The 27,254-nt window shown below is 35.6% G+C and overlaps 1 non-coding gene and 1 pseudogene across 1 annotated transcript; both read right to left on the reverse strand.

The window, feature by feature from the left end:
• Positions 1 to 1,232: 1,232 nt before the first annotated feature.
• LOC112022530 (uncharacterized) lies at positions 1,233 to 2,137 on the reverse strand. The gene is made up of 2 exons (XR_010623821.1): positions 2,010 to 2,137; positions 1,233 to 1,883 (listed from the first exon to the last, which is right to left on the reverse strand). It is a non-coding gene; the product is annotated as an uncharacterized LOC112022530 (transcript).
• Positions 2,138 to 4,350: 2,213 nt separating this feature from the next.
• Positions 4,351 to 25,688, reverse strand: LOC112022560 (serine protease SPPA, chloroplastic-like; annotated as a pseudogene).
• Positions 25,689 to 27,254: the final 1,566 nt, after the last annotated feature.

Consider the following 27,254-nt stretch of genomic DNA (forward strand, 5'->3'; position numbering starts at 1 on the left):
TAGGTGAGACCCGAGGAGCATGAATATCAGCCTAGAATTGCCGAGCAAAAACACACTCTCTAAGCAAATGCTCCATTGATTCATCTTGCTCTTTGCATATGGGACATAGCTTGTTGCAGTTGATACCCCTAGCAGCCAAAACCTCCCTGACAGGAATGCTATTATGCAGACATAACCATAAAAAGCTTACAATTCTTGGATACATGTCTATCTTCCAAATCCAGTTGCCCCTAAAATTATTACCTTCTCCGGCACTACCAATAATTTGGAGATAAGCCGAGTTGTAGCTCATTAGTTTCCACAACTAGTCTGTGTCTAGCTTCATGGTGCTCTTCATTTCTGTTACTTGTTTAAGAGTCTTTCTTGTATTCAAACTCACTACTATTGGTTCAGCCTACTTCTCTTTCCACAAATCTCTCCACCATTGCCAAGCCTATTAGGTACCTCTGTAAGCTTGAATATTGAGGTAGCGAGGCTGAGGTCCCAAAAAGACCAGCAACTACCTGATTATAACACAAACTGGATGGCCATAGTCCATACCACCTTAAACAGTCAGTTAGACCAACTTTCTTGAAAATATGAAATAAAGAGAGCCCCGGAGTAACCAAAAAAAGAGTCATGCAACAGTAACTGGGCTATAGCTAGAACTAGAATTTCCACTAGATGAAACTTGAGTACAAAACTTAGGAAGAGTAAGAGAGGGTCAATTTGATGTTTTGAAATATTATTTACTAATTTTACAATGATGAATGGAAAAACCCCTGCTAGACATTGCAATATTCACCTTCTGTCCCAAATTGTTAGATTGAGCCTAACAAGCGGAAAGACAAAATTGAAAACAAATTAAAGTTAAAAGGATTGAAAAACTGTTGGATTGAACATGACAAGCGGAAAGACAAAATTGAAAAAAAATTAAAGTCAGAAGATTGAAATAAATAAATAAATAAAACGTAAAAGACCAAATTGAAACAATTTATAATTTATACAAGTTTTAAAATTGTTGGGCTGGACTGAAATGGAATCCATTTGATTCAATTTGTCAGTGTCAGCCAGCAATCCTAATGCGTATTTGTGAACTTTGAAAAAGCCTAATGCATATTTATGAACTTCATAATCAACTCTCCCACAGATAACTCAACATTGGTCACAACTATTTCTTCATCTATCATTTAAACATGGGCATTGGTGTCCTAATATTGGATATCATAGTTGTCAAAACGTCAATTGTATCGTGAATCAATTTTTTATTTTTTATTTGTATCGTGTATAATATCATAAGATATACAAATACCTAATTAAATTTGTAAAAAGATTATAGATATACACTGGTTGTTATACATAACATCTCCCAACATTCAAATGCAAGGAAAATTACAAACCTACGCTTCCAGTTTCCGCATAAATAATCAATTTACTAGGCAGGACAACAATAGCAGCAACTAATTTTTTTATACCCTTCCTCCAATTTCTCTTAAACTCTATGCAAGCTCACCATATTCTGTGAGTTCCAAAACCAGGTCATATCACATCCTTAATTTCATATAATGGGATATGAGCAGCAAGAAATAGCTAGCCAAACCAAACAAGCTACCAGTAGCAAAACCTGCAATGGAAGCTTCCCCGGCAAATTCCAAACAGTAATATATATATAACATAGGAAGCATAGCAGGTGCAAACATTAAATCTATACTGTTTTCAATGAACTGAACAAAACCCTCAAATCTCAAACGATTAACCACATTAGCCTAAGTAGCACAAATCTCTCTCTTACATCTATCCAACATTATCCTTGAGATGACATATGGAAGAATATGTCTCAAACTAAGGTGAATGTTCAGAAGTATGGACTGCAACGCATTGGCATTCTGAATCTTGGAACCTTCCTGCATCATAAATATTTTTGATGATTTACTCAAAAGATTTCAGGAAGTGCAGTCAAATACCAAATCTAGGAAAACATAGGGAGCAGGAGAAAACGACCAAGAGGAGGCAATTGTCAAGAAGCATACCCATATCCATAAGGGGAGAATACAAAGGGAGCAGGTATAAAGGGGCTTCTGGATTGCATATTGGGGTTGGGTCGACTAGCATGATATAGTTTCATCCCAGGTACATTGGTCCGTTTAGCAGTCACCTGCAAACACATTAAAAAGGTTCACATTTTTTTTTGGTGAAGGGGAAAATACAAATAGACTAAGCCACTATATCAGTGAGTACAGAGTTAGAAATCCTGTTATATAATACACCAGCAGCATCAGTATTAACAAAATACAAAACATCAGGACTAGGAGGGGTATCAAAAACCAAAAATTCCTCAGCCATGTTGCTACCCAGTCTTGCAAGTGCATCAGCGCACCTATTCCCTTCCCTGAACACATGCACCACTCTGGTCTGGAGGAACTTGCTTAGCAAGTATCTGCAATCATTAAGAAGAGGAAGATATGGTTTATTAGCACCACCTGTGGAAGTAATGAGGCTAACCACTACTTTAGCATCCAACTCCACAACCAGCCTCTGAACTCCCATGCCTAAGGCCAGCTTTAATCCATCTCTTAACGCCCAAAATTCTGCAACAAAACTGGAGGCGAGCCCAATTGATCTCGAAAAACCTTTGATCCATTTCCCATTACAGTCTCTAATTAAACCACCACCCCCAGCCTTACCAGGATTCCCACTTGAGGCACCATCCGTGTTTAATTTAAACCACTGTTCAGGCGGCTTGTTCCACTTCACAGGTATGAAAATCAATTGTTTCTTTCTCCCAGTTTTAGCAATACAATAAAAATACTCCCTTGCTTCATTGAGGCAAGCTCTATGGAGATTCAAATTAAGAGGGACATTGTCAAACACAACTTTGTTGCGGTGTTTCCAAATGTTCTAGACAGCAAGCGGAAAGATAAAATTCCATGGGATAGAGCTGCGATGAATTAACTTACTTTGACAGTTAGCTTGCAGCCAATCACTCATATTATGGATAGGTGTAGGTGAGACCCGAGGAGCATGAATATCAGCCCAGAATTGCCGAGCAAAAACACACTCTCTAAGCAAATGCTCCATTGATTCATCTTGCTCTTTGCATATGGGACATAGCTTGTTGCAGTTGATACCCCTAGCAGCCAAAACCTCCCTGACAGGAATGCTATTATGCAAACATAACCATAAAAAGCTTACAATTCTTGGATACATGTCTATCTTCCAAATCCAGTTGCCCCTAAAATTATTACCTTCCCTGGCACTACCAATAATTTGGAGATAAGCCGAGTTAACGGTAAACTCCCCATCCTTTGTATGTTTCCACAAAATTACATCCTTCTCATCACCAAAATCTTGGCAAGGAATAGCTCTAATTTTATCCCTGATTAAAGGAGGCAAGACAAAAGATAAATTTTCCCAATTCCACTCCTGGTTATCCCGAATATCAGCTATGACAAGCTTCATGTCATTCCTTGTTAATGGCCCCTCAATGAGTTCCCTTAAGGATTGTCCTTTAATCCAATTATCAGACCAAACACTCTTTCTTGAGCCATTACCAATCCCCCAACAAATGCCCTCAACAAAGGTAGGGAAACCAAGCTTAATGGCAGACCAATTAGGAGAAGAAGGAAGGACATCCGGGTTAGCAGCCCTTCTTCTAGAATTGGAATAATACTTATTCAATAAAATCCTCGCCCATACAGCATCTTTTTCTTGATACATTCTCCAGTTCAACTTTGCCAAAAGCGCAATATTTTTCGCTTTGGCAGATTGAATCCCCAAACCCCCTTCATCTTTAGGCCTGATAATTTTTGCCCATCCAACAAGATGCATTCTCCGCTTTTCAGTCGACGATCCCCAAAGAAAGTCTCTATTAAATTATTTCACCAAAAAGAAAGGCGTCTGCCATCTGCCAGGAAGGATTTCTTTTTTGCCATTTTAAATTAGCCAAGCCTGAGATATGACCTCTCTCATATCGCAACGGGAATGTATTGTGGTTTCTTCTCTTTATTTTATTATTATTATTTTCCATTTTTTCCTTTGTCATTGTTGGTTACTTCAGTGGTACTCAAAAAAATAAATTGACAGTAAAATTAGATTACAGCACAGTTCGTGTTACAATTTTGGGAGGCTTTAACTACAAAACTCATTTAAAGCAATACAATTGGTTGAATCAAAACCAAACAATGCATATAACCGAACGTAGAGTTTCAACTATTCTTTTTTAATTGTTGGATCAAAAAAGTCCGTCTCTACTTCCCTGCATTAAGAAAATCCCTCAAACATTAATTAGCATTAGAAATTGACAATTTCGGATGGCTTATTGCATATTATCCAAAAGATAAGAGAAAAACAATGAATATTTACAACACTATATTTTTCCCTTTCTTTTTGGTATTGCCTGCAAAGAACACTAGTACACTATATAATTCTCCATATTCATGTACAAAGGCATAGAGAAAATAGATGCAAACCAAAAGGGTAAAAAAATGAAGAGAAAAATTCAAGTAGGCTCAGTTGGCTTTCAGCTGTTTTCCAAACAAAGTATATATCCCAAACTAATTGCTTATGCCTTATTGTGCCAAACTTTAGAACACATAAATGTCCAACTAAAATTAGATTTTGGAGAAGCAGCAGCGAGACTGTATATAACCAATACAGGTTAGAGGTATTAGGATGGTTTTATCAAAATCGAGAAGTGAGACAATGGATAACCAATAAAGGTTAGAGGGAATTCAAGTAATCTTTTATCGACTTAAAAATGTTTCTTTCACTGAAACATTATTCCATTCATCCGGGCTTGAACTCCATCAGAGAATATCAACCCTTGCAGTAGTTCTTTCAGTGTTCTGTCAACTCCTACTAGAGTATTCCCAAGGCCACTTAGTAACTCTGATAGTGTTGGGGATGGTTTTGAAAGCTCCACAAGAATAACCTATACAGTCCAACCAAATGCATTATAACACATTCTGTAAAGACAGGCAAAGGCAATATTTACTTTATTTATCACTTATAAGCTGGTGTAGACTTCTGAATTCAGTGTTTTTAATCAGCAACAGTATATATCTGAAGTAAATTTGTGATACACACACAAAAGATAAAGAGAGAGAAGAAAGAAGAAAAATAGTAAACAACAAACCTGTCTGTCTAGACGTATATTAGCCTTCAGTTTTGCCATAGCAACAGCTCGAGAAAGTCCACCAATAGCAACAACCAACCTCTTGAAGCTGCATCTTTACCAGTCCAAATCCTCCCTTGTGCAACCTCCTCCATCTTATCTACCTAGCAACAATATAATTGGGAAATTGGAGACCTTTCAGATTTTATACAGGAAAAAAATTAAACGAAAAAAAATATTTTTAAGTGATTGAAATTCTTATTGAAAATTAAATGACCAACATACAGGCATTGATCTGGAAAAAGCTGCCTTGTTTCGAAATTGCTTATATGCATGCTGTGCATACTTAGCTAAAAGTTCTGCTTCATCTGATCTGTATATAGAAATTGTAACCAGTCAATTGTAAGAGCATAGAGGTAAACTCATGTTGAGTTTAAAGCATGCCTGAAACTACAAAATTCTGCAATCAACACACTTAAAGTAATAAATTAATATGCAGCTTAACCTAAAAGTAGCGTTTTGATTGTAGAAATTGCGGTTTGGGATGCACATTGTAAATGCCCTCATGATTTAGGGAGGATACTGCCCATTATACAATTCTCTTATATCTGGAAAAAGATAAAACTTTTATTTGAAATATCATACTCAATTTGTTATTTGAAAGCCTTGTTAGCTGAGAGAGAGAGAGTGCTGGGTATATAAAAATACAATTACTTTTTTGATATTAAAATAGACTGAAAAATTCATGGGATCTCGCTATACCCTTCTTGAACTTTGTTATTGAATTAGCATCCTGGATAGTGAAATATTTAGAAACTCAATTATTGAAGGACATCTAGTAATTGTGTCATTAGAGCATCTGCATCAGTAAATGCATAATTTCTAACCATTTTGCAAAAAAAAAAAAAAAATGTTTTTTCCATTTTACACACCTATTTTTACAAAACACCCACATCAGTTTATTTATTCTATGCATTTATTCAATAAAATATTCATTCTTAACTCAATACCTAGCCACCATCAATGATCAAACAAAGAAAAAAGAGAGCAGCGGCGATCATCAACCCACCCAACGACCATCATCAAGCCAGCCTCCATCATTAACCCACCCATCAAAATCCCAAAACCACTAATCAAAACCATCAAACTCACTAATCAAAATCATCAAAACCACTGATCAAAATCTCAAAACTATCAAACAAAGAAAAAAGATAGCAACGGTGATTGGTGAAAGCAGCGGCGATTGGCGAGACAACGGTGATTGGCGTGAGTAACGGCGATCGACGTGAGCAGCGGCGATCAGCTTGAGCAGCGGCAAGTGAGGTGATCGGCAGTGGCACGGCTATAGCGAGACTCGAGAGAGCAACAGAGCAATGGACCATTAAAACCCACTAATCAAAATCCCAAAACCATCAAACAGAGAAAAAAGATAGCAACGACAATTGGCGAACACAGTGGTGATCGGCGTGAGCAGCGGCGAGTGAGGTGATTGACGGTGGCAAGGCTGTGGCGAGACTCAAGAGAGCATGAGGTGAGAGTCAGACCAAAGAGAAAAAGAGAGAGTGAGATGTAGAGAGAAAAAAAAAAGTAAAATATTAAATGTAAGAGCTACAATAATCGTGCATATATGCACGATTATTGTAGTATTTGCGCATTTATGTACAATTTTACACCCACTAATGTGGGTGTTTTTTTGGTCAACATGTGTAAAATGAAGTGCTTTTTGTATTTTGCAAAACTTTACATCTACTGATGCGGATGCTCTTATAACAATGGGTCATCATATAATACTTCGAAATATGAATTCTAAATATAGTTGATATATTAAGGATTACGAATTCATGTTCTAATTCTAATATCCATTCATCCATAACTTCTCACATTTTTTTTTTTTTTGAAGCAGAGTAACTTCTCACATTTAAACCAACAATAATGTGTGCTTTTTTCAAAAATTAATGTGTGGGCATAACTGCACAATAAAAAAACAAGGAGACAAAATTATCTACGCAAAATAGGCTTACATGGTTGGTGGAAGACTCGTATAGGTTTCAATTAGATCATGAGATTTATTTGGACAACAGAATATACTATCCGTTCCTGTTTCACAAAGGAGACATCAAGCTAACAATGCAACAAGGCCTCTTTACCTTAAAGGTCTTTGTTCCGCCGCATGGAGCTCAGCACATTTTCCCCTCGATATGATTTCCTTGTTGAAACCAATCTTTCCCTATAGTTTCCCCAGGTTAAACCTCCCTATAAGCAAAATTACTAACACATTAACAACTTGCACAAGCCAAATTCATGTTACTTGAGCCAAGGGAAGGTATAGAAGGTTTTTTTTTTTTTTTTTTTTTTTTTTTTTTGAACCACAATGTGATTTGCTCGACTACAGAAACAATAAGCACAGATGCAATTTGGATTACGTAGAAGCATCTCAGCTAATAAAACTATACCTCTCTCTCTCTCTCTCTCTCTCTATATATATATATATATCTATGTGAGAGAGAGATTATGTGTATGTGTGTTGTTTCAAGAAACATAGAAACAGTGAGGGTAGAGTAAACAAACTTCTGAATGAAAAGTAATTTCTACCCACGGAGTGTTGCACATGCATGAGAAACAGTGCATTGTTGGAAAATTACTCGTATGGTCATATGACTTCTTTAGTTTTTAGAACCCCCAAAAAAAAAAAAAAAAACTTTAGTTACAGATCTGCAAGGCCATTTTCTTGATCACCAAAAGTTCAATCATGATTGAGCAAAGTGTTGGAGTAACCATTCAGAGAATGAACTTGCAGCTTTTACTGCTCAAGGATACAACAGTATGAGCTTACTTTCAGTTACAATCTTCCATGAGCAAATATTCTTTAATAAGAAAACTCATTAGAGATCATTACAAAAGTTAAACATATATTTGCCTAGTAGAATTCAATCTTTCCACATATATGGTATGCTCAGTGTTGTGTCTACCAATAAGTTATCATTATGGTTGTATTCTTTAGAAGAGGATAGATTCACGTCTCTCATATGTGATTTTCCTGTCTTGTTTCGAATAAAATTTATTTACTTTATAAAAAAATAAATAAGAAACTAAGGTCTTCCTTTAATGATGCATGGAGAATTTACATAAAGAAACTAATCAGAAGATTTTTTTTTTTTTTTTTTTTAATTTTTATGGTAAGAAGGGTTTGTGGAGAAGTTAACAGCCAACTAAAGCTTCTTGCATATGTCCTCAACTATATTTCACAAGTAATTGATAATTTAAAATAGGAAAAAAGAAAAAAATGAATCAGAAATTATGTATTTTACCAATACCTTCTGCACATGCATGTCAGCACACATATTTAGATTTTTTACTGTTATAACCCACAAAAATTTCTTCTATTTAACATTCCGACCAACTTTATATCTCTGAAGTTCACTTTTTTTTTTTCCTCGTTTTCTTGAAGCATTCTTAGGTTCACCTGTTACAACTCCAATGGAGCCAGTAAAGGTTAGATTTTCTGCAACAATAGTCCCTGCTGCCATTGCCATATAGTATCCTCCACTTGCTGCCACATCAGACATTGATGCAATGACAGGTTTTGATGCAGCCAAAAGTTTGATTTCCCTCCACATTCTGTACACCAAAAACACCGGGGGTAATAAGTTAGCCATAGGATAATTTTTGTAAATAATTCAATAAAGGCAACCAAAGCTCCCTTGCCAATCTTCGTATCTTATTCCTCAACTTTCCTTTTGCCTTCTTGTCTGAGTTTTTTATCAATTGACTGTACATGGAAGGTTGGTTCTTTGATTTAAATACCAATTGCAGACACACTAGGGTTGAAACTTTTGACACAGACTGGAGGAAGTTTTTAACAATGGTGATAGATAACTACATAAGTGCAGCTACCAGAAGCAACATGGGAAATAAATTTTGAAGAGTAAGCAGGAAGGCAATACAAAACAAATGGCAGGAAGGCCCATAAACTGTAGGCATGGCCAGCATCACAGCTCTAGCTTTTATTCTGTGAACTCTATATGCTGTGCCCAACGCCTACCTCCACTTTGCCTCATTAAATCCAATAGTAGGGGTCCACAGTCCAAACTTTTGATTGACACAAAACACAAAGTGGGACAACATTAAATTCTGGACTGTTCAGGTGCCTAATGAGAAACTACTGCAGGTTTTGAGAGCAGGAGTCTTCGTCTTAGTTTGCAAGCTAGATGTGGAAGAGGTGATCATGTTAATTGGGGTGTATTAGATTTGGGGTGAAAAAAAGAAAATGAAACACTTTCGGATTTCCACTATCAAGATTTAATTTCTTGTGAACAGAACAACCATCACTCTTCAACCTCCTTAACTATGAAACACTTTTGGATTTCCACTATCAAGATTTTATTTCTTGTGAAGAAAACTACCATAACTTTTCAACCTCATTAGCCACAGCCCACACATGTTTTAGAGTCACAGAATGCTTAGTGGGAGGACGGTACATTCTAGACTCTGTTTTGGTCCCTAATGAGAGATTAATGTGGGCTTTGAGAGAAAGGAGTCTAGGGCTTAGTTTGCAAGTTAGATGTAGAAAAGGCAATAATATTAATTGAGGTGTATTAGATTTGGGGAGATGCAACAAAGATGAAACACTTTTGGATTTCCACTACTCAACAACAACAACAATAAGCCTTAATCCCAAACTTTTGGGGTTGGTTATAGATCCTCAATAGATTAATTAGGGTCGGCTACATGTATTCTTTTCCTTGATTCTTTTTTATCTAAAATTATATTCTTTGTTACTTTCTTAATTGATAAGTTCTTTTTTATCTATACTACTATTTAAAAGGCTTCCTCTATTTGGGATCCTTATTTTTTTGGTTCAAAAATGCCTCTACACTCTTATGTTTAAGTAGAGGCAAAACTAAAGAATAATCCGGTAAAATACAACTCTAACTCCCATTAAAATAATGCCTAAAAAAATAAGGTCACTCTTCTGTTGATTTTCAAATTGCCTTTTCTACTTATAAATTAGATTCTCAAAATAAAAATTATATATAAAAATAAAGACAGATTTCTTTTTGGGGGGCTATAAAATAGGACCACTAAACCCAATGTCAATTTAAAAAAAAAAAAAAAAAAAAAGAAGAAACTAGACCTACAAAAAAAAAGCCTCATTGTACGCGTAAAGCGCGTGTGATGAGGCTAGTTACTTCTACTAATGTCAATTTGGGTCTCCTATACCCTTTTTTTTTATCTCTCTCAACTTAGATCAACTCACTCTTTCTTACTAGTGCATTAATCACTCACCTCTGACCAAACCATCTCAAGCAACCCTCTCTCATCATTTCATCAATAAGAAGTACCCTTATCTTTAAGCAAATTTCCTCATTTCAAAAATCCTATCTTTCCATGTATTTCCATTTTTCCATCTTAAAATTCTCATTTTAACTACACTCATTTTATGAATATGTTGTTTCTTAACTGCCTAATATTTAGTACCATAGAGCATAGTTGGTCGTATGGCAATCTTATAAAATTTTCCCTTTAACTTAATAGGTATTCTACAATAACATAATAATCTTGAGCACTTCTCCACTCCATCTACCCTTCTCTTATCCTATGAGTCACATCCTCTTTAATCTTTATATCTTTATGAATTATTGATCCAAGATATCAAAAGCTCTTACTCTTGGTCTGCAAAAAGTATAGACCAAGGACTTCCTTTTGAATCGATTTGGTGAGCTCATCCATTACTAATGCAAAGAGTTATGAACTTAATGATGATCCTTGATACAAACCTATAGTGATAGGAAACTAACTTGTGATTCCTCCGCCTATTCTCACACTAGTTTCAACCCATAAATATCCTTAATGAACCTAATATACTTTAAAATAACTCCTTTCTTTTCCAAAACCCACAACATAACCTCTCTAGTGACCCTATCATATGCTTTCTTTAGATCAATGAAAATCATATGAATATTTTCATTAGACATCTAAGTAAGAAAATAGATTCCACATCTCTTTTGGATTTCCACTATCAGGAGATTTAAATTCTATTGAAAAGAACTAATATCACTCTTCAACAGTTTGATAGGCCTAAGGCAAGGTAATCCACATTCGAACCTTTCTCAATTTTTGTTAGGAAAGTTCCCAGCAAATGTTGACTATGGAAGCTGAGGAAGGTTCTATATTAAGTTTTCCAGTTGGTAATAATCATACAAATTGAGTGCAGGTAACTTCAAATTTCTTTGTGCACATGAAACTACTGGTATTTTGGGGCTGATATAAAACAGGCAGTTTTCTCAGGTGTCTACTCATGTTTTGAAGTAGTTACAATTACGAGAGTTATTTTTGAGAAAAAATAATTAGTTTCAGTGGGAGCTACAGAGGGCTTGAAGAGTTTTTAGGATTTAGGGCAGGCTTCCTTCTCACGCATAGACTCCCATTGGGAGCTTTGTGGGACTCTATTATTATCCAGTATGAGGTTGCGTTCAGTGTAAGAAACTTGACAGAGAATACTGAATCACCAAAGAGTAAATTATAAAGAAAACAAAACATAATAGGTAACTTGTCTACAAAATGGCTACTATTTTAGTTCATGTATCATTGGATTCGTAACACATCTATTGAGGTAAAATATTCCAGAACTTACAAATCAGAAGCAAGAGCATCACCTCCAGGGCTGTCAATTCGGATTATTGCTGCCTTATATCTTTTAGACTCTGAGGGTGAGGCAAGGGAAAAGAAAACCAACATGATTGGAAAAAAATTTATGACTGCAAATACTGGGTAATTCAAACTAAGCAACTCCCATGTAGATAAAACATGATCCTAGTAGACTTCAGCTTTTGCTCTTAGACCTCTACAAGCAAAAATTATAGATGGATGTTGTGGATGCATAAGGATGTTACCATATATTCAATTGAACAGCACTAATTCTCTATGTTCTTTGAGTTCATTTGAGCAATTTTTTAGATACCTAGCCAGAGTTCTTCTCAACAGTCAAACTGCACATCTATATGTTTTCTTTCATTGCATCTTCTAATGGCTCCCCATGTTTCCACAGCGAATGGCATGGAGTAAGTATACACAGTTACAATGTTACATAGTTTTTACTTAACACACGTGTGACCAATGTTAACATGAACATAATTAGAACGCCACCATCTCAAATGGCTAGGTGCTAGGTCATATCTTAAGAGGAAGTTGATCATGCTTCCACTGTAAGAAAAAGAGCATTAGATCAAGCAAAGTGAATTATAAGAAAATATATTACCTCTCACACTACGAATCTTCTCAATGAAATTGTCCTCTATAATATCCGAACTAGAGTCACTAAATAGACTTCGTACGCGACTAATGCTCCCAGAGGCTCTGATTACAGCTATTTGGTCTTCACCGCCAGATAAACGGAGAGTCCATTTTCTAACTCTAGAATATTCTCTGTAAGTTAACATGACCCAAGAAAACCTTATAAAGGTTAATACTTAATATTTCACGTCTCCAAAAAAAATCCAAGCAATTGAACCAATGGAACTCTTAGATTGGTCTCAAGTCCCACAGAGACTAGTGAACATTTTCATATATCATTAATACAAAATAGATCAGACGACACGATTGTACATGTTTCAGAGTGTGTGATGCAACAAAGTTAGCACTTAGAGAGTTATGAATTGCCGTTAACAAAACCTCAATGTACCTTGCATTGTAAATCCAAATCATTAATCATGGATAAACATCATATAAAAATGGAAGAGTTGCGTGGTAAATATGGAAACAAAACATAATAATTATTCCTCTAAAACCTATTTAGAATCGAAATCATAAAATTGTTCAAACTTCAAATAAGAGGTAAGTGAGCCCCATGGCTAGTATTCACTCAAAATAATTAAAAGCTAAAACAGCTGCAAGTCGAAATAATTTTTATATGCCAGATTATGATACAGAAATCAAATACAGTTGGATGGACAATCTAAAGATTAGATGTCTAAACAACAGAAAAAAAAAAATATATATATATATATATATTAAAATTAAAGAAAATGAAAGCTTTAATTGGGAAGAAGGGTTGTCAATTTGCGAACAATGGCTCCAGGAAACAATACACTCCATTAGAACATTCATATTTGTAGGCCTCCAATAATACGTTGACTACCTGTAATCAACCATAGGGATCTGTTCATCCTTATATAATCCCAGTCTCTCCCTCAACATTGAAATAACCTGCAAGGACTACATGTTACTAAAAACCACCTGAAACCATCATATCAATGAAACTGGTAAAAAAAAAAAAAAAACCTTAACAGTTTTAAGGACACAAACCACTCCTAATACCAATGGCTGTCACACCCATGCTCTTCAACAGAAACTATTGAACAGGTATTAATGGCCACTATGTGATCAAATCTAACAACAATATGGTACAATTATATTAGAAGAATCCATTTAGACTTGATAATTACTATGCATTAGAAGTTTTAAATTTAACTATAACTCACCAAGCTTTAGAAAACCCTCTCAACCGGCTGTAAGTATAATGCCATTAAAATCTTGGGCACTGAACACTAAATGAAAATGCCATCTCACTCTTCAGATATCCTCAAGAATTCTTAATAAGTGCAGTAGCAGATATTGATTCTTCCTCATATACTTCAAGCCCCAACTTCTAGGAGTAGAATTCTGTACCTCATCATCATAGCGTTTGTTTGTTATCCAGCCCTCTTCTTTTAGCTTTCCTACTTGGTAAACACCTTGATTAATGAAGTTCTCCAGATCTTCCCTTGACTTTCCTACAGAATTTGCAGAATCCTGTCAGTGTAACTAATACTAGAAGATTCAGAAAAGCAACAGATGCAAAGGAACCTTTTGCAGAAGAAACTTTATACAGCCATTTCTCATAGACGTTATCGAGCAATGCAATCAGCATCTCACAATTTTCTTCAGAAAATAGTTTTGCAGGTAAGTTGATCCCCAGCACTTTTGTATTTGCCAATCCTTTCCACTTCTGGCTCAATTCCTACATTGTCAAGGACACCTACAATTTTTTTTTTTTGAAACCTCTATCAAAATTCAAATAATGTAATCGGAGCCATAAATTAGCTCAGACTACGGTTTTTAAGAAGTGGAAAATTAGGTATGGACTTTTTTATATGTTTCACTTAAAAACTCATGCAAGAGCATAAGACTCCAAGTACTTATTTTACAAACATTTATAAGATATACATGTGAGCACTCAGGATTAACCACAACTACTATAAAATGCAATCTATTTTCAACTTCAAATTGTGTGATAATAAAAGAGCCAAGGCCATGCTATCCATATTTCAACTCTTAATTTATGTAAAGAACAAAATGTCACAAAACTATACCAGAGATGATTACCAATTCCTTTAGATAGGATTTCATGCAACTTGCAAATATGGATTTTGAAAGCTGTGGTTGAAACATTTCAGATGTTGTCTAATAGTTGAACAACTCACTTTGGCTCATGAATCTCAAGAAATAGTCTAGCAGTTTTAGAATTCAGAAAACTTTTTTACTGCATAAAAATTCTGAAACAGAGATCAGTGATATAAGCAAGTCAATAGTGCACTAAGGAGACAGTGTCCTAGTGCTCCTAAGTATTTTCTCATTTTATTATGATATTCATTTGAAACCATAGAAAGTGGTAGATCTCAGCTTTAAATAACCCAAAAGATGTTACAAAATATGAAGATAAAATGAAAACCAATGAATATTCAATATTGTCCAAGTAATATGACCATGGTAATTAAAAAATATTTATAACCAGTTCCATGACAGGCTACTATAAGGAGCAAACATAGATAGAAAGATAAACTGCGTTGTGATGGCAGAAGAAATCAACACTTACTCCATTTTAGAAATTAGCTGCAAGTTCAGGCAAGCCAAATATAGATAGAATACCTACAAGGTTACATATCTGTCCTTGCAAGTTTTAGCTATTAGGAAATGATGAATTTAATCATTTTAACTATCATTGTAACAGATTATCAAAAACAAAAACTATCATTGTAACACTTCTCCACACGTGAACCCAAACTCCCCCATAAGAAATGGGGCCCAACATGTCAGATGTTTATTTTTTAGATGGTACATGTAGTAAAGACAGGGTTTAAACTCAAGACCACCTCTGATATTATGATAAATTACAACTTGTCCCAAAAACTTAAGCAATTAAGAAATGATGAATTTAATCATTAACCATAACTCTAACAAAAACTATGCAAGAACTAGGAAAAATCAACTTACCTCTAAGGAATGATGCTTCAACGGTTAAACCAAACAAAGAAAAATAAGCACTTGGAGGGGCATATATTTCTTCACATGCACAGGCAAGGCAATATTCTTCCTCACAACATTCAGGGACATATGCCACAATGAATTTCCCTGCATGTCAGGTATGAATAAAGATCAGGTTACTGGTTGTAAAAATAGATAATTTGCTGGCAGGTCACCATAGAAACTTGAAGTTTTAAAGAAATAACTCAGCTATCCAGTACTTTGGACATAACAAACAAAATCAATGACCTTGTGATGAAAAGAAGATAGAAAAACTAAAAAGGTATGAGGGGCTTCTTACTTTAAGATGATACAAACACAATTCCAATTTAAAAGAAACAGTGCACCTGAACCTCCAAAGAAGATAAATTACCTGTCATGTAGGTACATACAGACCACAATAAGCTCTAACTCGAACAGGTGGAGGGTGAGATTGTGGGTTCAAAACCATTAGGTCCAGGAGCAAATATATATCTGCACACAGACAATAAGTCAACCACTTTTCCAATGAGTTCTAGCTCAAATGGCACCTCCACTCCTTGTAAGAGTAAGGCAGAGGGTAAGGTCGAGGGTTAAGGTGAAGTCATGGATTCAAGACCCACTGGGTGCATTTAAAACTTAGGAATTAAAAAAAAAAAGGGCCAAGCTCTTCAGCTGCATCATATACATGAACCAAACCTCTTCAATCACATGCCATACAACAATAAAAAAAGAATTTGCATATCACTTGACTAAACATGTCTAATCAACTAGTTCAATGCTGCATGCTGCATGTGTGTGTTTTTGTACTCAGGAGTCAGCATCTCTTATTTTTTACAACTACAATAACCATAATTGATTGAGGGTCGGGTCATGCCTACCAAAAGACTGCACAAGACTGAGAAAGGTAATCGGTTGTATTTAACTCGTACAGAACATATATACATATTATGAGAAAAACAAATACCATGAAGATACTACCCGATTTTTTGAAATTCAATATATGCCTTCAGATTTCGTCAATCTTTGCGCAGCCACAACTCAAGGTTTCAATATGAAGATAGATACTGGAAATACGCGGATCATATGCTGCTTTTATAATGTTCTCACAAATTTGAGGTAGAGATAGTTCTGAAGAGTAACGGCTCTCTAGCTGTTCAAATATCTGAACATAAGAATGAAAGAGCAACACAATTTCAATTTCAACTTCTAAATAAAACATATATCATATATTCAGCATCTATTATCCAATAAAGTTACAATTTCACTTGCGTTTAGAAAAATGTTATCAAGTACTCTTTAGCTTAAGATATATTGTATCATAGTATTAGAGTCCACACTACACAGTCCAAAAAAAAACATGGCAGTACATTTCATTTGTTCAGCGGAAAACGCAAGTCAATGGAAATGTTTTCCAAAACATCACATACTCAAAAAAAATTAATAATAATAAAAAAAATAAAAAATAAAATCCATCACAAGTGTTTTCTAGCTCATTTTCAAGGTCAAAACCAAACACAGGAAAATGAGGTAATATAATTGTTCAAACTTTCAACAATGAATATATTAATAATTCTAAATACAATTAGCAAAAAATAAATAAATAAAAAGAAAGAACATGTAAAACTTAAACACAAACAATACCTAGATTAGGTTCCTGAATTAAATTCAAACAGTAATATCTTTGAAATTAATTTGTTGAACGTTGAATCAGGCTATACTATAACATGAGGAATGATATTGATGATGATCATCTAATAATGCATGCAACAAATCAAGGTTTGAGAAGTTAACCACAGCTTACGCTTTGCTCTCACTGTAAGCTAAATTTTCATCGATTTTCTTTTTTCTTTTTTCAAAATTAGAGAAATGGAGAAAGAGAAGCTTAACTCTCCGCGGATCTTCATGGTCAAAACGGTGGCGTTGGGAATGCGTTCTCTAGGCAATGCAGTGAGCATCTTGAGCTTGACAGTGAGCTTCCTCCACCAGCTAAACTCTTGCAACTGAAACTCACCGCTTGGATAGTCAGAATCTCTAACACTACTCTCGCTGCTACTATTATTAATCTTCTTGTTCTTGTTCTTCGCTTCATTTCCTACTTTATCTGCTTCTTCTTGTTCTTGTTCTTGTTGTTTGCTGTTCTTGGTTTTGGAGGAGAATGAGGAGCGGAAGGAGAAGGTTTGGAGGGGAAAGGAAGGAGAGGGAGAGAGAGACTGTGTCTGTGTGAGTGTGAGTGTGAGTGTGAGTGTGGGAGTGAGAGTGGAGTTGCAGAGAAGGGAAGTGACGGTTCGACTGTGGAGAAGAAGAATAAGATAAATTGATACTTTAATGAAATTTAATGTAAAATAAATAAAATAAGTTTTTGTTTTTTTTGAAGAAACAAATAATATGATGTTGAGTGTTTTGAAAATTATGGATCCGTTTGGATAGCACTTATTGTTGTTAAAAGTTGCTAAAAACTGATTGTTGCTGAAAATACTGTAGCAAAATAATTTTTAAATGTGTGAATAGTATTGTGGGACCCACTTTTAATATTAAATATTGCGTGAACAGTGCGTAAACAGTGCATGAACAGTGCGTGAACAGTACGTAAACAGTGAATTTTGTCCCCCAAAGTCAACAGCTACGGCAGGAAAAAAAAAAAAAAAAAGGGAGAAAACGCAGAAAGGAAACGCGTCGTGCCTCTATATCCAAACCCTCACTATGTAAAATTGGAAAAGTAAGTTTTTATACTAAATTAAACAAAAATATTTACATGAGAATGAGACTATATAAATGTTGGAACTTGGAATAACTCAAAGAAAAGAAAAAATTTAGAATTATAAACTGTTTTAAAACTTTTTTGCTATAATTGTTACTTGGCTTAATGCGTGGTTGAAAAAAAATAGTTTCAATAAAATCACTCAAAATTTTAAAAATTGTGAAATAGTAAGGGAGGGTTATGGACTGTCACCATTAGGAATGACAATGAGTCGGGTTCGAGTCGGGTTTTTTAATACCTGGACCCGACCCGCGGGCCTGGACCCACAACCCAGACCCGGCCCGACTATTAATCGGATTTTTTTGCAGGACCAGACCTACCCCGCCAGGCCCCGTTAAGCCACTTCGGCACTTCCACCTTTTATTTAGAAGCCCAATCCAATCCAATATTTTAAAAAAAAAAAATTACAATCACAGAAATCACAACCACAAACTGTTTCGATCACAAACATAAATAGAAATACAAATCACACCCATAAAAAAAAATATATATACAAATTACAAATAGAAACTATTTTCAATCTTCAATATGATATTGTTTCATTTCATATACAATTTATAATTTAAAAAAAAAAAAAAAAAGAAAAAAAAAAAAAAGAGGGGACAAAACAAAGGATATAAATGATTTTAAGAACGGTTCTAGAGACTTCAGGTGTTGAAGCAACGAAGTGATGGGATTGTTGAGAGGCTCTATGCTGCGATGGTGCTGTTTCAATCTCATTGTGAGATTTGTGATGAAGATGATGGTGTAATGCCAGTAATGAATTGAAGATGACGACCACGACGACGGCGATGAGAGATGATGACGGCAGCAGGGATTTGGATTTGTATTGTAGTTTGTTCGAAGATCAACAAAAGTAGGTGGCCGGCAGCAGTGTGTGAGAGCCTCTGTGAGAGAGAGAGAGAGGGGCGGCTGAGAGGTGAGGGTTAGGGTTTGTAGGTGGCCGGTGGCAGTGTGTAAGAGCATCTGTGAGAGAGTGAGAGAAAAAATGGAGGGTGGCTGAGAGGTGAAGGTGAAGGTTAGGGTTTGGAAAATGAAATCTANTTGCCATCCCTAGTCACCATTCGTCATCTCTTAGAGCATCCGCATCGGATTCTATATCCTATCTTATTTTACCATCTTAAAAATCTACTTATCAATTATACCATACCATTTACAATATACTCAACATCCCAAAATTCTATTTTCCTATTCTACTCATTAAAATAATATATTATGTAATAAAATATTTTTTTGTTTTTTTTTCTCAATTTTCTCCCCTACTGGGCGTCATCCTCCATTCCTTTCCTTTTCACCTTCTTCCAGCCTCCTTCTCCAAATCCATCTATCCATATCAACCCAACTCCTCCACACAACTCCTCCATCATCCATATCAACAACCCAGATCGGCGAAACAGAAAAGAAAAGCAAAAAAAAAAAAAAAAAAAAGCCGATACCAGCAACGCCATCCACGATCTCCGCCACGCCACGCTGATACCAGAAACCCAGAAAACCTCCCGTCTCGCCACGCCACAGCCACCACAACGCCGATACCAGCAAACCATAAAAAAAAAAAAAAAAAAAAAAAACATATACCAGCAAACCCACACCGGATCACAACCCCAACGCACCACAGCTCCACCGATCTCGCCACCACCATCCCGCAGCCACCACCAACGCCGATACCAGCAACCCAAAAAAAAAAAAAAAAAAAAAAAAAAACCAGCAAACCTATACCGGATCACAACCAACAAACCACCAGTCACCACCACCACGCCACACACCCACCGGAAAAATCCATTAAACCATAAACCAACAAACCCATTAAATCAGAAAACCAACAAACCCCATCGGGACGGAACGGATCTCCACAGCACCCACGCGATCAAAACCCCATCGGAAAGGAACCCATGCGATCTCCTTCCACCGATCAAAATCCCATCTGAACCCACCCAAAATCAAAACCCACCTTGCCAAACTGATCTCCACGCACGACTCGGTCACCATGTCAACACCACCAAACACCGATCTCCACTGCGCTAACCTCCGGCCATCACGCCGATCTCAGCCGCGCCACCAGCTCGCCACCACGTCGATCTAGAAATTCGATCTGACGTGAGCTCCGATCTGGCTTGGTGATTCGGCAAGAGAGAAAGGGGATGAGAAAGAGAGAAGGAAGAGAGAGAAAAGAAAGAGAAAAAATGAGAGAGGAGAGAAAAATTTGCCGGGTAAAAAGGATTAAAAAATTATTTTTTTTTATAATATTCAGCTATAGTATCATCTTACATTTGAGATGGTACTGTAGCAAAATTTCAAATTTTTTTTGACATATGCAATATGCCCTTCCCATTGTGGAGCAATTTTGAGGCTTAAATGCCAAATGTTACTAACATTTGGCATATACAAACTGGGCTGAGGATGCTCTTAAGTGTGAGTTTGGATTGTGTTCCAAACCATCACGTTAGGTGTTTGCGCTCAGCAGTTGGGTCTCATGCATTGTTCATGAGACCTAGATATACGGAAAAACACAAATTATTCATCATTTAAAAATTATTCATGAGACTCACGTGCACTATTCATCATTTAAAAATTATTTTACTCGAGTATTTTCAATAATAAGTTTCTAATTTTCAGCAATAATTAGTATTCAAACGGATAATTATTAGATATTTTCGAAGTATTATAAATACGTACTTTCTCCTCTCACATAAATATGAGTCCCAATAATTAAATTTATAATAAAACTTATAATTTATATGAAATGAAAAAGTACATATTTATAATATCCCTAAAATATTTAATAATTTTCCTATTCAAACAAACCAGCAAGATAAAGGGCACGTTTTCACGTGAAAACGTGAAAATCAGTTTGTTTGGCTTGCGCCTCTTTTTTTTTTTTTTTTTTAGGTAAAAAAAAAAATTGGCGCATCTTGAAACTAATGGCACGTTTGGATGTTTAAAAGGAGGGGGAGTAGAGTAGAGGGAGGAGAGTAATGCAATTACCTTATTTGGAAGTTTTTTAAAGGATGAGGGGAGGGTTTGGAGGAGTTTGGAGGGGTTTGGACTCCCTCTAGCCCCCCAATTTTAATTCTCCAAATTGGAGAGTTGGAGGGGGTAGAGTACATAAACTATTGACCAAGTAAATTACCTAATTTACCCTTATTATATTAACAAAATTACACAAGGGGAATGGCTAATTAATCCCTTCCCCCTTACTAATTTTAAAACATCCAAATAAGGTGGATGTGAATTATTCTCCTCTACTCTCCTCCCCACTACTCCCCTTCCCTCTACTCCCCTCTACTCTCCTCCCTCTCTAAACTTCCAAACAAGCCATAAAGGTGAGAATTCACAAGTGCTTTTTTTGGCATTTTGTGGACTGCTTTTACAAATGTGATTTGTCACAAATACCCTTGGAAATCATCGAATATCTATATCCATTATAATTTTTTTTTTTCGTTGAGAAAAATCTCATTGTAGAACCATCGCACCGTCACAAACGAAAAATGGAGTAACACAGAATGGTCAAAGTAACGAAACCCTTCAAGCCAAAAATACTAGTGTAAAGCCACGCATAAGATATTCAATCTAATTGCAAGATGATATTTAAATAGGTTGTGATGAAGAATGTGGTGATAGTAGTTGTTAAGAGCTATGTAACTTAATTGGCACATTTTCAAACATAAAGTACTTAAAAATTTAAGGAAAAAAAAAAAGGGAAAATGTCTAAGCTGTTGAATTAACAGCACATCGTAACTAAAAAAAAAAAGTATATGACATTAGGACTCTCATCTTTTGTTTTTTTTTTTTTTTTTTTTAATAAATTTCACTTTAGTACCTTAAACTATATCTCGAATTATACTTTGCATCATAAACTTTTCGAATGCATGTTTTGCACCCTAAACTATGACCATTGTCACACTTTGCATTCCAACGTCAGGTTTGTTGATAACTTAGATGGAAATCCAAAGTTTAGGGTACAAAGTGTAATCGAGCATATAATTTTGGGTGAAAGAATATAATTTCTTCTTTGTTTTTAAGAGATTTAGACGATGGCCAATTTGGTCTTTTCACGTAATATTATACTTTTTAATTTAAGTTAATAGCAAACTTAAAGTCAAGTGCAAAGTGCAATAAGGGTCATAGTTTAAGGTACAAATTATAATTTGTGGTATAGTTTAGGATTGTAAATTGTAAATTCTCCTTTTTTTTCCCTCTTCTTTTGCAATACTTTTTTTTTTTTTTCAATTTTAACTTGTGTGGGAATTTCCATATTTTTTTAAAAGAGAATTTTAGCCTATGACGTCCACTATTGATGATAGTTTTTTTATCATCAAATTAATACACCAGTCAGTTTTGGTGCAGGTGGAGATTGAATTAAAAATGATAAGGTGTCCAGATGCTTAAAAATGGGAACTATAATGGTAATTTTCACTTGAAACAACAATTTTTACCAGTACTGTCCAAATGCATAAAAATAGAAACAGTATTTCTTCAAATTTTTACAAACAATTATATGAGATTTTAAAAAGCACACCGTTTAAAACAAATAATCCGAACAGACACTAAAAATATATCCCTTTTTTATTATAGTAAAAAATAAGAGTATAACGCTATAAATAAGAGTTTGTGAGAAAATAATCTGCCGACTTGATCACTTCTGAGTTCTGACTTATCCAGTGATGTTGAAAATAATTATCAATGGTTTTTGTCTTTTTGTAAAGTCGATTTCTGCAGTGTGATCGTTAATATATAGGAGATTTGAAAAGCTGACAAAACTACACCAATCTACTCCTACAATCCACATTGATTGGCATTCCCCCACTTCACTTCAATATACCTAAACTCTACATAGATAGGCTCTTCCTACCTTTTAACCTATCCATTCTTACCACTGCAAATGTTGAAGATCCAGGCAAGGGCTTTGTGGTTGAAATTTTCATGCATAAACTGCTTGGAGTCTAGAAAGGAAAAGGTTCAAGTTGAGGTGTTAATAGCATACTTATCTATTCCTACCACTACAAATGTTGAAGATCTAGCCAAGAGCTTTGTGATTGAATTGAGACATTTTCATGTACAAAGTGTTTAGGAGTCTAAGGATGAAATGTTTCGAGTTGAAGCGGTAGCACTTAGCATTATGTTGTAACTATATATATATATATATATATATTGAAGATCCATATTGAAGGGGTCCTCTTGATGAGAATGCTAAGCCTTAGCCTAACAATGCTTTTTGTGACAAAACCAATCACAACAAAGCTTATACAAATGAAGTTCATGTCAAATGAGTTATAACTTTTTTAAACTACAAATAGGTAAATTTTAAACTGTTTATGTCACAAGCGGATAATTTGTAATTATCCTTTAAAATATTTTAAAAAATCATTTTTAAATATTTTATATATGCGATGAGATATGTAAGGAGACAATGCAATATAATAAAACTCATCATTTTCAACTTTATTAAATAACCTTAAACAGAGCTGCACTAGGTATAGAGTTATTCCATATATAATTTAAACATTTAATAATATATTATTAGACTAGTAATAATAAATTTATTTTATGAAAATAAATAAATAAATAAATTTAGAATTGAAAACTCAAAAATTTATGTATTTTTCTTTTTTGATTTAAGAGTTTTTGTTTATTTGTTTTTTTTTTTTTTTTTTTTTTTTTGAGAAAAAGGTAAGTTCTTATAAATTAAGAAAAATCAGTTTGGAATACACTCTCTAAATCAAAGGGTAGTTCTTCTACCTAAACATCTAAACCTGCAGATGAAATTGCTCTTCTAGTGAGGGCATGGGCTAACTTATTCCCACCCCGATGCACATGAATAAACCTACAAAAATGAAATTGACAAGCTTCACGATGAGTTTCCTCTACCACATTCCCATACAACGTGTTGCAGCTGACCGAAGAGTTCAAAGCCAAAACCACCCTAAGACAATCACCTTCCATCATCACCTTAGAGAGACTTAGTTCTTGCACAAAAATAAGTGCTCGACGAGCAGCCATGGCTTTTGCCATTTCCATAGAAAATGGAATAGGAATCCTCTGAGATCATGTTGCAATGATCTCACCTTCTGAATCTCTAATCGCCACTCCAATGCCTACACTACCAATATTCTCAAACAAGGTAGCATCGAAGTTCACCCTAAACAGACCTTCTGGAGGACGAGACTAACACACATGAGCACCAGAACCCCTCGCCAACGCATCAAGTTTGCACAGGTCAAGGAATTCTCGAACCAACAAGACAGCCCTCTCACCCACTTCCTGTAATGGCCAAGTGGGTTGATTCTCCCTCAATTTACTTCGCCTTTACCACAAACACCAAGAAATAGTTGAGAACAGAGCAACTTGAAATTTCGAAGCATTATCCAAGACTTCCTCTAATAATTAAAAAAAAAAAAAAAAAAAAACTCCTATACTGCTTCCTATAAAACTGGACAAAGTTAATGTTGGATTTCCACACAGCCTGGGCATGCTCACACAACCACAAACAATGAATTAGAGATTCCGAATGCTCATCACATGTAGAACAGGAAGCTTCCACAGGTACATGACGATATCGAAGATTTTGCTTGGTTGGTAAAGAATCATGAGCAGCTCTCCAAATGAAATGCCGAATCTAATTCGAAGTTTTGATCTTCCATTTCCCCTTCCAAACCTTGCTCTGCCCATCCACTAAAGATGACCCTGGATTAACACACCTTGCAGTAGATTCCAACATTTGGTAAGCGCTCTACACATTATAATCCCCAATAAGAGTTAAAGGCCAAATCAACAAATCAGCTACGGACTCTTCACACATTGGAATTCTTCGGATCAAGTCAGCCTCCCAAGGTAGAAAAAGTTGCTGCACTAAACTCGAATCCCACACCCTTCTACTTGCCAAAAACAGATTCTTCACAAAAATAACATCAGTATTTGTTCTTGGAGTGACAACCTTGCTATTTGAAAGCTCCAACAACCATTTATGCTCCCAAATTTTTGATAGATTCTCCATTCCTCACTATCTACACCGACTTTATTGATGACATCCTTCGCCTGTAAAATACTCCTCCAAGCAAAAGAACAATGTGGATGAACCGGCGCTTCCAAAATGCTACTATTGGAGAAATATTTTGCGCTAAAGACCTTATAAAGTAAAGAATCTTTATGATGTAATAACTGCCAAACCTGTTTTGCAAGAAGAGCATTATTAAAATTCTGAATATCTCTAAAACCCATTCCACCCACAGACTTAGACGAACAAAGAGCACTCCACTTTACCCAATGGATTTTTTTTGTCTCCCCTTGCCCCCACCAAAACTCCCGAATCATTGCTTCAATATCTTTACATAGACCAACAGGTAATTTGAACACACTCATGGAATAAGTAGGTATAGATTGAACTACTGCTTTTATCATAACTTCCTTTCTAGCCTGAGACAGAAGCTTCTCCTTCCACCCTTGCATTTTTGCCCAAATCTGCTCCTTTATTTGCATAAAGCATGCTTTTTTCCCTTTACTAACAAAAGAAGGCAATCGCAAATACTTCTCATAATGCTGAATGGTAGGGACACGCAAAGACAACTTTATTTCCTCCATAGTCTGTGCATCGGTATTCTTACTAAAAAAAAGAGTTAGCTCTTTTTACTCTTGTTTATCATTTGGTCTTANATAGTCTGTGCATCGGTATTCTTACTATAAAAAAGAGTAGTTTTACTCTTGTTTATCATTTGTCTTGAAGCTTCTTCATAGGAACCCAATAATTCTTGGATTTTTTCACACTCGGTCAATGTGCTCTACAAAACAAAAGACAATCATCTGTAAAAAAGAGATGGGTGAGTTTTGGACCATTCCTGCAAATAGAAAACCCATGAATTTCTCCTTTTGAGGCTGCCTCTTTCAGGATTGCATTTAAGCCTTCAGCAAAAAAAAAAAAAAAAAAAAAAAAAAAAAAAAAAAAAAAAGGCAAAAGAGGATCCCCTTGCCTAAAACCCCTTGAAGGCCTAAACAGGCCCTTTGGCTCTCTGTTAGCAAGAATAGAATAGGACATTGTCGTAATACACTCCATTAACAAAGCTACCCAATCTTCATGGAAACCCAATTTCAGAAGGATTTGTTCAAAAAAAGCTCACTCCACCCTATCACATGCTTTGCTCATATCTAGCTTAAGAGCCATGTAACCCTGCTTGCCTGTACAATTATTTTTCATATGATGCAAAGATTCAAAATCAATTAAAATGTCATCTGTGATAAGCTTATTTGCAACAAAGGCGCTCTGAGTTTCAGAGACAATAGAATCCAGTAAAGGTTTGAGACGATTAGCAATAACCTTACTGACAATCTTATAAATCACATTACACAGGCTAATAGGCCTAAAATTAGACACCCTTTCTGGATTTTGGACTTTTGGAATTAAAGTGATAAAAGTATGGTTAATAGATTTCAAGATGGATCTAGAGTTTAAGCAAGAAAGAACAGCCTGAGAGACATCCATACCTATATCAGTCCAATAAGTTTGATAAAATAAGGGCGGCATCCCATCCGGTCTCAAGGCCTTTAACGGAGCCATATCCTTAATAGCACATTCCACATCTTCCACATTGAAGGGCCTAGCCAAGGTAGCCCTCATCTCCTCAGTCACCACCAGTTGAACCCTTTCCAAAATCCGCTCTAGATTGCGAGGATTGGAAGTAGTAAACAAATTAGCATAGTATTCAATCAACAAACCCAAAACCACCTTCTCATTTTCCTGCCAAGTTCCATTCTCATCACCCAACCCCTTTATAAAGTTCCTTCTCTTTCGTTGGTTGAGACACCATGGAAAAATTTAGTATTCTGATCACCACTTTGCAACCACTGTACTCGAGACCTCTGATGCCACATTTTTTCCTCTTGTGCACACAATTCATTAAGTTCATTCTTTAACCAATTCACCAAATCAACATCCCCAGATCTAGCAGAATCTACTTCAGCCCTCCAAAGCCGCTCCTTTAAAATTTTTATTTTTTTCAGCACATTACCAAAGTGGCCACAGTTCCACGCCGTAAGCATCTTCTTACTTTTTTTTAGCTTTTTTGATACCACGTGCATGGGAGTACCCTCCTGATCAACAGCCCAAGCTCTTGAAATAATACTATTGCACTTCGAATTAGTTAACCACATAGC

The sequence above is a fragment of the Quercus suber genome, unplaced genomic scaffold, assembly GCF_002906115.3.
Source record: "Quercus suber isolate HL8 unplaced genomic scaffold, Cork oak 2.0 scaffold_369, whole genome shotgun sequence".
Classification (NCBI taxonomy): Eukaryota; Viridiplantae; Streptophyta; class Magnoliopsida; order Fagales; family Fagaceae; genus Quercus; species Quercus suber.